The following is a 9,414-nucleotide window of genomic DNA, read 5'->3' on the forward strand; positions in this document are numbered from 1 at the left end:
AGCATAACCAATAGTAGACTTGCATTTTTCTTGATCTCTGAAAAGATTTGAATCACTGAATCCTTGCGTCTTAGCATGATTTCTACCAAAACACAATGCATGATCAGAATGCCCTTGAGATATTGCAATATCCACTTGACTGCTTCCCAACAAGGCTTCCCAAGATTGCTCATGAATCTACTAACTACTCCCACTGCATGAGTAATGAGAGGATGTGTAGAAACCATAGCATACATTATACTACCAATTGCTCATTTATAAGGAACATTATGCATAAAATCCTTCTCTTCTTTTGTTTTGGTACACAAATCAGAACTTAGGGAAAAGTGAAGGGCAAGAGAAATAGGAACAAGTTTAACTTCAGCCATATCAAACTGCTCTACAAATTTGTCAATGTATGATTCTTGTGACAAAGTAAGCACCTTTTTATGTCTATCTCTAGTGATAGTCATTCCAAGAATCTTTTTGGCCATCGCTAAATCTTTCATGGTGAACCGAGAAGCTAACTCTTTCTTTAGCTTCCTAACTATTTGAGGAGAAGCACCAGCAACTAACATGTCATCAACATAGAGTAGAAGAATAAAAAACTCACCATGAGGAAGTCTTTTATATTAGATGCATGGATCTTATTCGCACTAGGTGAAGTGGTGTTCAGCCATCAATGAATCAAACTTAATGTACCACTATCTTGGAGCTTCTTAAGCCCATACAAACTTCACTTCAACTGACAATAGAGATTTTCTTCCCTTTTTGAAAAATGCCTTTAGGTTGTTCCATGTACAATTCTTCATTGATGTCACCATGTAGAAATTTCATCTTGACATCAAGCTATTCTAGCTCAAGATCTCAAATGGCTACCAATCCCAAAATTACCCAGATTGTCATCACTTGCACAACTAGCAAGAAAATCTCTGCAAAGTCTAGCCCATTTTCCTCAGCATACCCTTTGATAACCAACCAAGCATGATATCTCTTTCTGCCACGATCTTCCTCTTTCACCTTATATACCTAATGATTTTTTAGATCTTTACAATTGGGTGGAAGTGGAACTAAATCCCAAGTTTTATTGGTTTTCAAAGAATTCATCTCTTCTTCCATCATAATCATCCACTGATTTTTATCAATACTTCTACAAGTGTCTTTGAAGTTAGCTGGTTCATTTTGATTAGAGATTAAAATCTCAGGCTCTGCCTCCTTAGAGTAAAGTAACTCATAGTCTGAATACTTGGTAGGCATCCTCCTCTCCCTTTTAAATTTCCTTATGTCTAGAATGTGTTGGTCATTCTGAGAATTACTTTTTAGCAATTCATAGTCACTTCCCTTTGAAGATGTTCCTATCCTCTATTGAATTTGATGACCAAACGTATCCATTGAATTACCCAAATTATTCCTAGCATCAAGATAAGATAGAGTGGGTTTTGATTCTTTAGCTCCAAAATCATGATTTTCCGCTTGTCTATCAGTAGGAGAAGTAATGTTTCCACCTTCATGAGACATCTGGCTATTGAGAAAAACTATACCCTACATATTATTAGTGAAGTGGTGTCTACTATTTGCAGATGTTCCTTTGACTTCATAATGGTGTTGGGAAGGCATAGCATTACTCCAGACTTTGACTACAACTTCTTCATGTGATCCCCAAGGAACTTCAGACCTACATGGATTTAAGAAACCATGTTGTAGAGTGGCCCCCATCACTTGTTCAATATTCATCAAAGGCTAATGATGAATTACAGGTGCTAAGACGGTGCCATCAGGGTACTCACCAGGCTAGAATGGATTGGACATAGCATTTTCCATACCACCAACTATTGTCTGCACGACTCCTGCCTCTTTTCCACTACTCGAGTCATCAAAAAATCTTCTACCAAGCTCATACGATGGAGGAAATTCATTTTTCATCTCATGGCAAGTATCTTGTGTCATAGAAAAATGTTTATTGGATGTAGCAAAACCAACTTGTCCCAGCTGCCATGAATACCTGTCTGTCATGGATGTGGGTGAAAAATCCCCCAAATTGTTGTTATTGCCAATATGACCTGCATTTTTACTATTCACAGCAGGCAAGGGAAAGGTTATATCATAAAAATGTCCCTCCATATTCTCATAGGGTATTGAGTGATTTATGAGAGAAATAGGCTCTGTCTGAATTGTTAGCAACATAGTAGAAGACGACTCTTTGATATTTTTAGATGAATCATTGCTGATACCAAGATATGGACCTAAATTAGAGGTAGGAGTAGACATCATAGGATGAGACTATAGATTTAATGAAGAAATTTTCTCATTAAACAAAGACATAAGAATAAAATCTTCAACAATTCTTTCCTGTAGTGCTGATTGAAGAGCCAAAAACTTCGTGGATTGTAAGAAAACCTTGAGTATATAACTAACTAATGGAAATCATATTTCTTTTCAATATAGGAATATGCCTAACATCTTGAAGCAATAATTAAGCACCTCTTTCTATTGATAACAAACTATCACTCTTTCCTACAATTTCACAAGCTTTGTTATCACCTAAATAAACATTCCCAAATTTACCTTCCTAGTAGTTAGTAAAGGCTTTGCTGCAAGAAGATGCATGAAATGAAGCCCTAGATTCAATTACCCATGAATTTGAAGTTGTGTCACTTGTCGCAAGAACCAAAACACCATCACAGTGATCATGAATGATGTTCGCTCCATTGTACAAAACCTTTTCTTGAGCTCTTTTATAATTTCTACAGTCCTTTTTAATGTAACCAACCTTTCCACAAGATCAACAACCACATTGTGATCTTGTACCTAATTGTGACCTTCAATGATTGTTATTTCTGCCTCTATGTTGAGTTCTTCCTCTATTTTCTGTACTAATTATCATTAGCACATCACCGAATGAGGACTCTTTATTTTTCCTCCTCATGTCTTCAGTAAGTAATGTAGAAGCCACCTCATCATAGTCCAGCTTGTTTTTGCCGGTAACAAAAGTATTGACAGCTATTATTACACTATCACAACTATCCTATGAGGAACATAATAAGATGGCAACCTTATTTTTTTCATCTTGAGGCATACCAATGGAGTTTTCTTGAGATAAAAGAGTATTTAACTTATTTATGTAATTCAAAATCATTGTTCCATCCTTCATCTTCAACTTGTAAAGTTTCTTCATGATAAAGACTTTGTTTGCAGTAGATGTCGTTTGGTACATACTATGAAGCTTGTCCCATACCTCCTTTTTTTTATTTTCATTTTTCACATTGAACAACACATTCTTAGACATCGAGAGAAAAATCTCTACCATTGCTTTCTCATCAGTTTTATTCCAAGTCTCATCTATCATGATGGTAGGCTTCTTTGCTTTACCTTCAATTGATATTGCAAGACCATGCTTGACTAGTAATGATCACATATGTACCTTCCACAAACTAAAATTCTTCCCCAAGAATTTTTGTGCTCTTGATTCCTCCATGACTTAGGAATTTGAATAGGAAATCCCAATCCACATGGAAATAAGACTTTGAAAGGTAAATGTAAGTAAGAATCCTTGTGTTTTAGAATAAGAAATTAAGTGAATAAGATGTCATAAACTTTGATAATATAATCCAAGATTTGATGCCCAGGCACAAATCCATTTTTCTCTACAGAGATGAGTGATTATAAAAAAGTCATAAATATTGTAGTCAACTTTTTAGAGAAATATTTTTAAATTGAATATAAGAGACTGGTAGGTCTATACTCATTCTATCCAAGAACTTTTTCTTCATCCTGTTGGCTGCTACCTATTGGCTTTGAGAACCATCCTCCAATTCCAAACCATTCCCAACACTAGAGAGAAACTAAGGTTTTAAACTAATTGGCATTGATAACACTAGTATGTCACAAAATTTGTTCTCTATTGCCCTTTATCTAGATGTTTCAAGTGGCTCTACCATACCCCCCTCATCTAGATCAACCAAACCTAAAATAGTAACCAGAAGAGAACTATGACCATTAGTATTCAAAAGATGCCTATACTCTCCTTCCTCAAGCTTTTCTATGAACACCTTATCAGCTTCCTTTAATTTTAATCATCACTTTCTTCCAAAGACAATGAGACTATTTAATCTACAACCACTATGTCAATGTGATCTTTATACTATTGAGAAAAAGAGTTATCAACAAAGGGAAATACTAAGGAATCCATTTTATCCTAAGAAGATCTCAAGGAGGACTTAGCAATAGCCATCAAAATAATAAGGGGATGGAGAAACACCTTACTTCCACCCTGCTATAGGCTCCAACCAAATATTTAAGGGCCCGTTTGACTGTCAGAATAGGAATAGGGGAATAGGAATAACTATTATGGAATACTTATTCTGGAATAGAGAATGGGGGTACGTATTCCTATTCTCTATTTGATTCAGCTAGAATTTGATGGGGAATTCATGAACCCAAAAATTTATGTTTTCTAAAATAAATAAAATTGGAATAGGAATACATAATCCAATTCCACCTATTTGGGTGGAATTGCAAGACCTCATTTTTGGGCCAAAATTGGAATACATATTCCTATTTTATTTCATATTCGAATTCTGATTTCATGTATCCAAATGAAGAATTTAAAATTAAAAAAATTTACATATGCCTATTCCACTTGTATTCCCATTGCCAAATGGACCCTAATATATTTTTTTTGTTCTAAATACACCTTTTCTAGCTAGACACGATTATAAATAGGGACAATAGAAATGAACTTTGAGGAGGGATTAGAAACTCTAGTGACCTATTTTTTATGAAAAAAATAAAAAAGTGGGAAAAATTTAAACTCCCCTTTTTGTTTAAGTATGACTTGCTTCGATTTAATTGAAATCACTAAAGGAAGGTTATGTAGTCTACCTATCTTGACAATGACCTTAGCAAAAAGGAGCCTAGATTTAGCGCACATTTTCAGGTCAATAGAAATTAGTTCCCCAAAAAATCTCCCCAATCATTTAAAATATTCCAAGTTCCAAAACTCTAGGTGAATACTTTAGAATCTAACACACATGTGAAAAGAGGAGAAAAATGAGTCATTGTAGTTCTACCAGGGTGACCATTTTTTAAAGGAGAGTGCCATCTTTCCAAGCATCTACGAGCATCCACATAGAACATAGTCACACTCTTCTTATTGGTAAACTCAAACAATAGGAAAACCCTAGGAAAGAAAACTATCTCCACATGGTCATTTAGATGTCATTTCCTTTTAACAAAGCTATGAATAACTTCAATATTTAGCCTTGAACCTAGAAATATAGCTACCAGAGTCAATGCCATTGATGCAATCAAATGGTCTAGGACGGGATCTGTGAAAAAGATACAAAACTCACCATCTTGACAACCCACCTAAATTGGATCCTCAGTTGGGAGAGGTGAATTGACTTTGGGATCCCTAAACATGCCATGTCATTATTTTGAAATGTTATTTACCCCTTTCCAGTCATTCGGTACCTCATCATTTCCATTTGCAATAGTTGAAAGACTGAAGCCTTATTCTTTGAGGAATGAGCCATAGTCTATAAAAATATTCCTCAAAACCTTTTTTGACAATGGATGCATAATTGGCAAAGGCATCAAAGGAACCAAAACAGCTAGAACACCTCTTGGGTCCCCCAAATTATTGAACAATAACTATGCAACCTTGTGGATAACAGGGGAACCAAGATAAACCACCTAGCTATCATTCCCATCGTGGATTTTCACTCACATGAATAGAGATCGAGAAATGTTTTTTAAATTTAGTAGCTATGATGGTGGAGTAGTTTGAGTTTGTAATAATGCTCCATATCCTATTAAGGGAAAATGATCTTTTACACTTGATGGTAAGACTAACATTGAAGATGTCTATTTTGGTGATGCATCAAAAAATTACTTATTGAGTCTTGGATGACTTGTTTATAAGGGATATCTTCTGAAATTCACTGAGGCAACATCTAGAACACAAACATAAAACATTAACTAATTGGAATAGGTACAAGAACTAGAGGTAATGTCTTTCAATTGAATCCTACTTAAATAATTTATTCAATTTTTATACTTGATGATAGCTCATTGTTGCACAATAGATTTCATCATATAAGCTTTAATAATATTGTGAAGATAAGTAAGAGTAAGACAGTACAGATTTCTCTAGAGATTATGAAACCTCATGATATGGTTAATAAGGAATGTGTGATGAATAAAAAGAGAAGAGTTCATTTCCATGAAAACTATTCACTACATCAAAAAAGTTAGAGATTGCTCATATAGATTTGTGTGGACCTATAAAGACAAGAGTTTTCTATGGTAAAAGAATGACATAGTTAGCAATTCAAAGAAAAAAATTATGAATCTCTTGACGAATTTAGTATAAATTTTTATGATGAATCTCAATTCAAAAAGGGAATTATTACATCTTTAATTATTGTAACTAATTTTCAAGATTTAATTACAAAAGCTCAAACTTAAAAGTCTAAGAGGAAAACAAAAGACTTCAAATGTAAGATCAGGAAACACGATGAAAGGATTGGGACGTTCTAATATGGCATGTGGTTAGAAGCAAGAGTGAGACTCGAAAAGAGTTTTGAGAATTTTAAATTTCTATTTTGTGGAAGGCAAAGAGACGAAGAGATTGTCTTTTAGGCATAATAATTTTGCCTTCGCTCTTCATATTTGTCAAGGGTATAAAGGAGTTCATTTGAATCGTTGTAATCATTTGTATTTTATTTGGATTGTTACATAGTCTTATGCATTTTTCTATTAGGCATTGATATTATCAGTCAATATATTCGATCATAAGTGTGTTCTTTATATGATCTTTGAGTTTCAAATTGTTCATATCTATCAAAAGAATTGATGACGATCTATACAATTTTTTTCATAGACACTAAGAAAATGATATTGGAGTCACCCACTTCCATCCTCTTTGATCCTAATCTATAAGTGCATCTGTGTCATGATTATGTGCAAATGCTAATTTATCTTTTCTGGATTTTAGTTAAAAATAATACATCTGATAAAAGATTCAGATAAACAACAATATATCAACAATAGTATTACATTAAAATAAGACCGGAACATTGTCTAATTTCATTCCATTCGACAAGAGAAACCCGGCAGGGATAGGATACTTTTTGTAGGTACAGGACATAATTTCAGGAGTTTCTAATGAAAAGAGTATTACAGTTATTGAATTTGGAATGATAGATATATGTCTATACATGTATTGATAGAACATTTATTGTGATTATAGAAGTCCGGCCTTCTAGTTTAGATAAGAACTTTAATGTATAACTGTGTAATACGGCCAAACCTACAGTAAAGGGAAATCAGATGATTCAATAATCAATGGAAGACACGACCATCAGGCACTGAAACATTCCCTCTCTTCCTATTGCTTAAGAAGACTACAATCACTTCACCAACCTTTACAGTCATACACGGAACAAAAAGATTGTAAGCAGGTGAGAAGCAGAAATGTGACAGCGGCTAGAACAGTCAGGACCTGCCATGAACCAAATATGCATCTGTTTACATGAGCCTTCGCAGCAACTTTCCATCTATTGTTATAATGCTTATTGATATCCTCTATAACTTGGTCCAAGTATTCCACTTTTGTCAATTTCACGCATTTACCCATGCCGTTCCACAGACTCGCGACTTTCTTGTCGTCTGCCAGACGATTGTAAATAATTCCACTGTTTCTCAACATCCGAACATCTTCTTCTGTGTCGATGATGCCGTTCATGAAATCAGTGTAGCGACTCAACATCAACTCTCCAGGCGCTGCCGAAGCTTCGAACGCCACCAGATTTCTGAGAACTACTTCTGTGTTGGAATCCAACCTCAATTTGGGAAGATAAAGAGTTGCAGTCTCCTTGTCGAAACGGATTCTGGTAAGATCTCCGTCTGTTGGACATAATTTTATTCCTGCAGAGTATAAATCGGAGACGGAGGGAACCTCCAGTTCGTCGCGTGTAGGAAGAATTTCCATGGATGAAGATCCGCTATTCTCATTCCTCTCCTCTTCCTTTCCATCTTTGCGCTTAATTGAAAGACTTTGAAAAGTGGAAATGAGACGCGTGGACAACTGTGCCACAAACTGGACAGGCCTTCCTTTGAGGAGAGGCTGAGGAAGCGCTGAGATAATTTGATCAGTGCTGATGTTTAACGAGGAAAACGCCTTCCATAACGCTTTCAGAGCACGCATTGCGTAGTTTGAATCTGGCAACATGACCTCCTCGTTCTCCTTCTTCTCGGAAACACTATCGCCCAACTCTGTGGCTGCTGCAGGTACAATAGAGTAGTACAGCACCTCCAATATGTGACCCCTCTCTTTTACACACACCCTTGAGCTATCCCCCTTCTTCTTCAACATAAATGGCGACCATTCTTTGCAAGCGAGAGTCACCAAATCGCGGAGCCTTTCTTGTGCCTTATCTCGAGAATCCAACTGAATTTCCAGCAGCTTCTGCAAGAGGAACAATGGTATCTGATTCTCAAGCATCATCAGATCTCTCATAACAGCATTGTGGGTCGAACTCCTAGCAGATGGATCCAAGACTCCATCCAATCGCCTCACCTGGGAAGGCATTTGTGAATAAGAAGCCTTAATATCCGCCTGTTTGACGTGGAACTGCAAACACTCAAGAAAGAAGGAGGCGTCCAACGCCATGAGCCATGCCAGTGATTCTCCACTGTAGTCAAGATATTTATGATAACAGTTCCTGATCCGCCAGTCGTACTTCTTAACCTCTTCCACTGCGTATTCGAACTTGCTGTCACCGGTTAGCATGTTCTGAAATCTTCGAGCAGCAGCCACTTTATATCTCTCCATTTCATACAGTTGCGGTTTCCAATGGTGATATGGCCCAATGGAAACGCACTGCGGAATATATGCTTCTGGCTTCATTGTCAACAACTCTTTGGGCACGCCGAAAACTGATACGAAGATCGCATTATCTTCTTCTTCCACCTCCTGAATTTGCATGGCTTCCTTGATTTGAATAACCCAGCGATCTTCAGCAATTTTTATTTCAACTGGGCTCTGTATTTCCATGACTCCTAATGCTAGTGAATGAGGAATCACAGAAAGAAGCTACAGAGAATATGTAAAACAGATAAGGAAAGCTTAAATGTTGATAAGAGCTTGGCAGATGATCATATTTGTAGCCTGAGAGGTCAAGACGACTTCGACTTTTACCGTACGCGGTTTTGCATGGAATTTGCATTCCATCGAAAGGCCTATGACTGCTTGTTGCTGACGTCACCCCATTTCTGACTGGTAAGGGCCCTATCCCATCTAGAAAATGGAAAGAATTACAGCGTTGTTCTAAAATAAAATTTTCCGTTCATATATGTTTAGAGTATGTTTAGAGTCATCTGAAGAGTCCATTCATAGGTAAATTTGTTTGGCGAAGAATCGTGTCAAGTGCT

At 36.3% G+C, this 9,414-nt stretch overlaps 1 pseudogene; it reads right to left on the bottom strand.

Moving 5' to 3' along the window:
- Window positions 1-6,995: 6,995 nt before the first annotated feature.
- LOC149547361 (putative UPF0481 protein At3g02645 pseudogene) lies at window positions 6,996-9,092 on the bottom strand (annotated as a pseudogene).
- Between the last annotated feature and the right edge of the window lie 322 nt (window positions 9,093-9,414).

Source organism: Cupressus sempervirens, chromosome 7 (assembly GCF_028749045.1).
Source record: "Cupressus sempervirens isolate cs-2001-9-10 chromosome 7, ASM2874904v1, whole genome shotgun sequence".
Taxonomy (NCBI): domain Eukaryota; kingdom Viridiplantae; phylum Streptophyta; class Pinopsida; order Cupressales; family Cupressaceae; genus Cupressus; species Cupressus sempervirens.